This window comes from Chiloscyllium plagiosum, chromosome 8, assembly GCF_004010195.1.
Source record: "Chiloscyllium plagiosum isolate BGI_BamShark_2017 chromosome 8, ASM401019v2, whole genome shotgun sequence".
In the NCBI taxonomy this organism is placed as follows: domain Eukaryota; kingdom Metazoa; phylum Chordata; class Chondrichthyes; order Orectolobiformes; family Hemiscylliidae; genus Chiloscyllium; species Chiloscyllium plagiosum.
The window spans coordinates 71,557,928-71,563,927 of NC_057717.1; positions in this window are offsets into that span (position 1 = coordinate 71,557,928).

A 6,000-nucleotide genomic window follows, 5' to 3' on the forward strand; every position below is an offset into this window, starting at 1 on the left:
CGTTTAACTAGATTCAACATGGAAGACGATCGAGTAAAGTTAGATTAAATGTGGTTCACAGTGAGCCTGCAAATTGGATACAAAATTCAATTAACAACAAGAGAAAGGGTGAGGTTTTGAGCGTTGTTTGTCAGACTGGAGGCTTGTGACCTGCAGTTTTCAACAGGTATCAGTGCTGGCTCCTTTGTTTGTGACTTATGTAAATGTTTTAGATGACAATATGGAAGGCAGGGATCATCAGTTTCTGGTTAACACCAACATGAGCGACATGCATCTAATGAGATGACAGCAGAAGTCTTTGTGTGTAGATGAAGAACATTTAAAAGGCGTTTGGACAAATACATGGATAGCAAAGGATTAGAATGATATCGTCCAAGTGCAGAGAAATACAGTTAATGTGGACCGGCATTATGATCAGCATGAACCAGTTTGTGCCAAACGACGTGTTTCTGTGCTGAGGGACTCTATAACTCCCCATGGTGATACAGAAGACAGAGAAGAAGGTTATCTGAGGTTATAGAAGATTAAAAGAGACATTTATCATTCGGGTATATGATTAAATGGATGGCAAAGAGAAATTACCTTGGATAAACGTAAGGTACTGCAGTTTGAGTTATAAAGGGATGCAGCACTTGTACAATAACAAGTACTGCACAATATACACGTGAATAGATCACGGAATGGACTTTGGAAGTCGTGTCGCATATCATCGTTAAAAATGCTGTTTGAACGCTTTCATGCGTTGCTCAGTTTTTAATGTTGAAGCTGGGACGTTATCCTGAGGTCGTACAGGATGCTGGCGAGGCATCTTCTGTAGTATTGTGTCTATGTTTTGGTTTCCAAGTCAGACAAAGAAGAATATTAAGCTGGACAGAGTTAAGAAGAGATTTACCAGGATGTTGCTCGCAATGAAGGGATTGAGCTGTCAGGGGAGGCTGGACAGGCTGGGACTTCTTTCAAAGGAGCATAGGAGGTTGACGTTTACTGTATGCATGTTTTTAAAATCCTGAGGGTTACACATTAGCTCAACTGCAACGGTGCTTTCCTTCTTTGGGGTATTTCAGGATTAGTGGGCGTATTTTTAAGGGTGAGAGGACAAAGGTTATAAAACGACATGAGGTTCACTTTGTTTTACTTTACACGGTATGTTTCCTGTGCAAAGTTCTAGAGGAAGTAGGAATGTGGATAAAGTTACCACATTTAAAACATTTAGATAAGTGCATGAATAGGACATGTTAAGAGAGATATGGGCGAAGTACATGCAGTTGGAACTACGTTAGATTCGGTAAATGGTAGCATGGACTGTTTGGAACAGCGGTCTGTTTCAATGATGTCTGTGTCAATGACTCAATTTGTGTGAAATTTACAGAGTGCTGAGAGGCCTGTGCAGAGCCAATGTGGCAAAGATGTTTCAACCACTATGGCACACGAGAACCCGAGGGCACAGAGACAAAGTGAAGCGATAACAATTTGGAATTGAAACGTGGAGGAATATCTTCAGTCAGAGAGTGGTGATTCTTTGGGATAGTTGCTATAAAGGGCTGAGGGCGCCAAGTCAGTGAGCAAATGTGTGGCACGGTGGCTCTTTGGTTAACACAGCTGCCTCATAGCACCCAGGTCCCAGGTCCGATTCCATGCTCTGGCGTCTGTCTGTGTGGGGTTTACACGTTCTCCCTGTGTGTGTGTGTGTGTGTGTGTGTTTCCTCCGTCTACTCCGGTATCCACCACAATCTAAAAGATATGCACATCACGTGAATTGGCCCTGCTAAATTGTCCGTAGTGTTAATGTCATTAGGCAGGGGTAAACATAGGGTTGGGATGGATTGTTCATCGGAGGGTTGTTGTTAACTTGTTGGTCCTAAGGGCCTGTTTGCATCCTGCAGGGAATCTAATCTAATAATTTTAATTCAATTTAAAATAGCTCAGGATCATTTCCCATGACCCCATGCCCTCTGAGCCATGTCAACAGAAGTTGCTCCAGGCGAGTTTGGACCTCCCAGCCTCGGCGTTTCACGTGCCTCTCTACCTTCATAGTAGGACTGCATGCTCACGGATTTCGTCACTGGCAGATAAAGTAGAGATCCACGCGTTTGTTCCACTCCCAATTTCCAATCGGATCTTCATCACTGCATACACAGTTTCACTGAGTCCAGACCTGGTAACCGGTGTGATGTGAGTGTGCAACAACAGTTTCTTCCCTGTCTCACGGCACTGGTAAAGTTACGATGTGAAACTTCATGTTTATTGAAACCGATATTTCAACAATATTTGTGAACTCTCACCTGTACATTTAATCTTTTATTGAAATCTATCGAATTCAGTTTTCAACATTCTCAGTGATGGAATCTCCACAGCCACTGGGGACATCGAAGGTGACGATTCAATCCAATCTCAGTGGGATTTCCGGTTGTTCATGTGGTGCTGTTTCTCGACTATTTCTGCCATTGCATTCATTGCTTTTTGTTTTGTGCTTTTACATGTAATAGAATAGTGGTTCGTCCTCTGTGTTGTGGTCATGCAACATTTATTCAAATCTGAGTATCAGTAATGCGCATTTGTTCCATGTTACACAACATAACCTGTGCAAAACAAACGCAGAAAGGACACAATCAATTTTAAAGGTGAAAATACTCACTCAGGTGTTGGTTTTAATGCTTCAAGCCGCCAATCTCAGCACCCAATCTCGGAGATTTTTCTCCCTTTAACAATCACTATTCCCCCTTTCCGTCCCTCCTCCCATGTCACTGGGGCATTGCAAAAATTAACATTCACTTTCACATTGACAACCGTTAAGTCTGTGCTGCAGCTATCGCACTTGTTAGGTGAACGTGCCCCAATATCACCATCAGGACCATTAAACCACTTAATGCAATCAGACAATGTGACTGAGTTTTGAATCCTCACGTATAGTGTTTTATTTGCATGGATCAGAGATCATTGGAGGATTGGGTTCATGAAAAGGGCACAGAACAGTATCGAGGGAATGACTTTATTGGAAAAGACCAATATCTCTGGTCTCCCCACATTTATTTCAAGTCATCATTCGTCTCTCGCTTGAGTGTTGTGTACAATTTTGCAATTCACATTATAGCAGTGATATAACCGCTGTGGAAACGATGCAAAAGTAATTTGCCAATATATTATCTGGATTGAAGAACTTCAGATATTAAAGAGTTTAGGCAGACTGGCGTTGATTTTTTCTGAAAGCAGGGGAGATTGAAAGGAGACAGTATTGAGACGTAGGAAATGATGATCGGTCTGGATTGTGTACACTTAACGAAACATTTGATGGAGAGATCAATCACCAAGGAGCCATTGATTTAAGATAAGAGTAAAAGGGTTTGACTGGCTGCACATAAAAAAACTTTATCAGACAACGAGTGGTTGGAATCTGGAACTCACTCTCTCCAAGTGTTGGAACGGCAGAAATTCTCAGAAAATTCAGAGATATTCAGATCTAAATTTGTAATGCTAAAGGCACACAACGTCAAACGATGGAAAATTGGATGATGATGATCAAGCAGTTATTTTGACAAGAGCATGAACATGTAGCTTGCAGGCTCAGTTCGCTCTGACGTCCACTGGAGTATGGCGTTTCGTATCCTCAGCTGTCATGTGGGATGCAAGGGTTCATTTTCCCGCTGGGGCGGCCCTGACTGTTTCAGGGTTTCAAGGTTTGTGTAAAGATGTGTAGTTCCAGTAAAGTATGCAGATGGTGTGGGGATGTTCGTTGGTTTTGGGAAGTTGGTTTGCAGCAGTTTGCTCCTCTTTCTCGGTGACATCCTCAAGGCTGATGGGACTCTTATGAAGCGCTGCTGTCCTGTAGCGTTTCGAATTGGTGTGATTTCCTTCCCACTGCTTTCAGTTGCTGCTTCTCATCGTCATTGCAGGTCCCGGTATGTTGCGTCCAGGTCAACATGTTCTTTGATGGAGTCATTGGATGAGCCTCGTCATTCTAGAAAACCTCTGGCTGCCCACTATTGTCCAATTATTGTTTTGTTGCTCTGGTCGAATTTGTTGACCTCGTCATGTCTGTGCATTGCCACTCTGAATAACTGATTGTGGTGTTTACTGGATCCTCCAGAAATGCTTTGCAACAATAGATATTCCTCCAAATTCCTTGCAGACTATCAACGTTAGGAGGGCATGCCAAGACTCAACACACCAAGCAAAAATGTCGCGGAACGGACAGTTTGCTGATTGTGAAATATAACCAGGTCCGTAACTCAAAAGAGTGTTTCTGTTGTTTCTCAGGTGCTGTTCCTGGCACGGCCTCTGGCACTGTAAGTATTTTGAGTTTCCTGGCTGTTCAATGTGTGCTTCTGTGATCACACAGTTGCCAGTACTCTGGGGAGCGGCTACAGTTATCTGCGTTCGCAGCCTCCATGCAATTGATGCGGTTTGGTTCGTTCTTGATTTGTGCAACAGGAGCACAGTGATGAATCAATTGATATTGCAAGAAGGCAGACAGGCGTGGAAAATGTCAAGGTTCTGGTGATATTTGTAGAATATTTAGAGATTACCTAGATTCAGGAGAAAAGAATGTTTAATTCTTACGAGTCGTGTTGAAGAACTGTCTGGAAAACAAGTCACCAGCGATGTGGTTTACAAGCGCACTCACAGTAACCACAATGCGAAATAAAACATACAAAAAAATGAGGAAGACAAATGAAGGATGACAGTAATCATGGGTGACCTGACTTTCACTCCCCAGCTCCCCCAATTCCCACTTCCTGCTCCATTATAAACAAATTTTAGAGAGACATAAGCATCAACGTTGTCCATTGGAACGACCCAATTATTTCCTTTGTTTTCGATCAGGCTATTTGTTTCAGTTTTTTTTCTTTCCTCGGAAACCATCTCTTTCATTGTGACCACTCGGAAAGTAAGCCATCCTTTTGGTCAAGGAAAGAATATGATACTAAACATGTTTGTGTCAGGCATGAGATTCTTCTGTGTCACACGTTTCTTCTGCTTTCTCTCGATTTTAATAGTACTCTGTCTTTTGACTTCTCCGACCAAAGTGCATGAACTCATAACGCCAACATGAAACTGCCTCTGACAAGTTATTCCCCACTCATTCAACCTATCTATATACCTGTGCGAAATGCCACGTTCTCAACATAATATGCGCTCCCACGAGTGTGAATTGTCAGCACATTTGTGTACATTTCACTCTGCCACTTGTTCCATGCTATTAATAGAGAGATAATTGAAGGGTTAAATATACTGAGTCTTGCCAGACCTCTGCTGTAAATACTTCTTCATACTTGCTACCCTCTGAACGTGAGAACATCCTCCTCATCTGTGTCTGAGTGGGCAACACCTTCTCCTGAGATTAGAACCTCCGGTCCTGCACTATTCTGGATATAATCCAGAGAGGAGCAAACGCTTAAAGTAAAGCATAACCTCACTGGCGTCTCCAGTGCCAGTTCTGAGTGCTCTTTTTTGACCTCTGGTTGAACAAACTGCCCTGATTAGCACTTTAGTTTTGACAATGACACATCTGCTTCAAAGTTACTTCAGTGCCTGTGACTGAAGTGGTGCTGAAAGGCGCTGTAAAAATACAAGAACATGTTTGTTATTCGACCTTTGCCGTATTGTTAATCTCTCTGCTCATGGAAATGGATCCTTCCCATCCACTCTATCTCTCATCAATACAGAATATCCCTGCAACTCCAGAAAACCCGTCTCGACAACTCGACATTTTCTCAGGTATGCTCAATTGTTGACATGCAGGAAACTTGTGTTCAGAACGAGAGACGGATCTGACTCAAAACGTTAGCTCTGTTCCTCTATCCACAGATAATAACAAACACATGGGGTATATGTAGGTTTCACTGAGTTTATTTGATACAAGTTGTGTTTTCCATTAAACGTCTTCACTCCTCGTCCTTTGGTCAGTTGCCCTGGTCAGGGGCAGCAGTTCCTCCTGACCATCAACGCGCCCATCCGCACCGCTTTCGCCCACATCATTATAAACATTCCCAAGAAATCTCC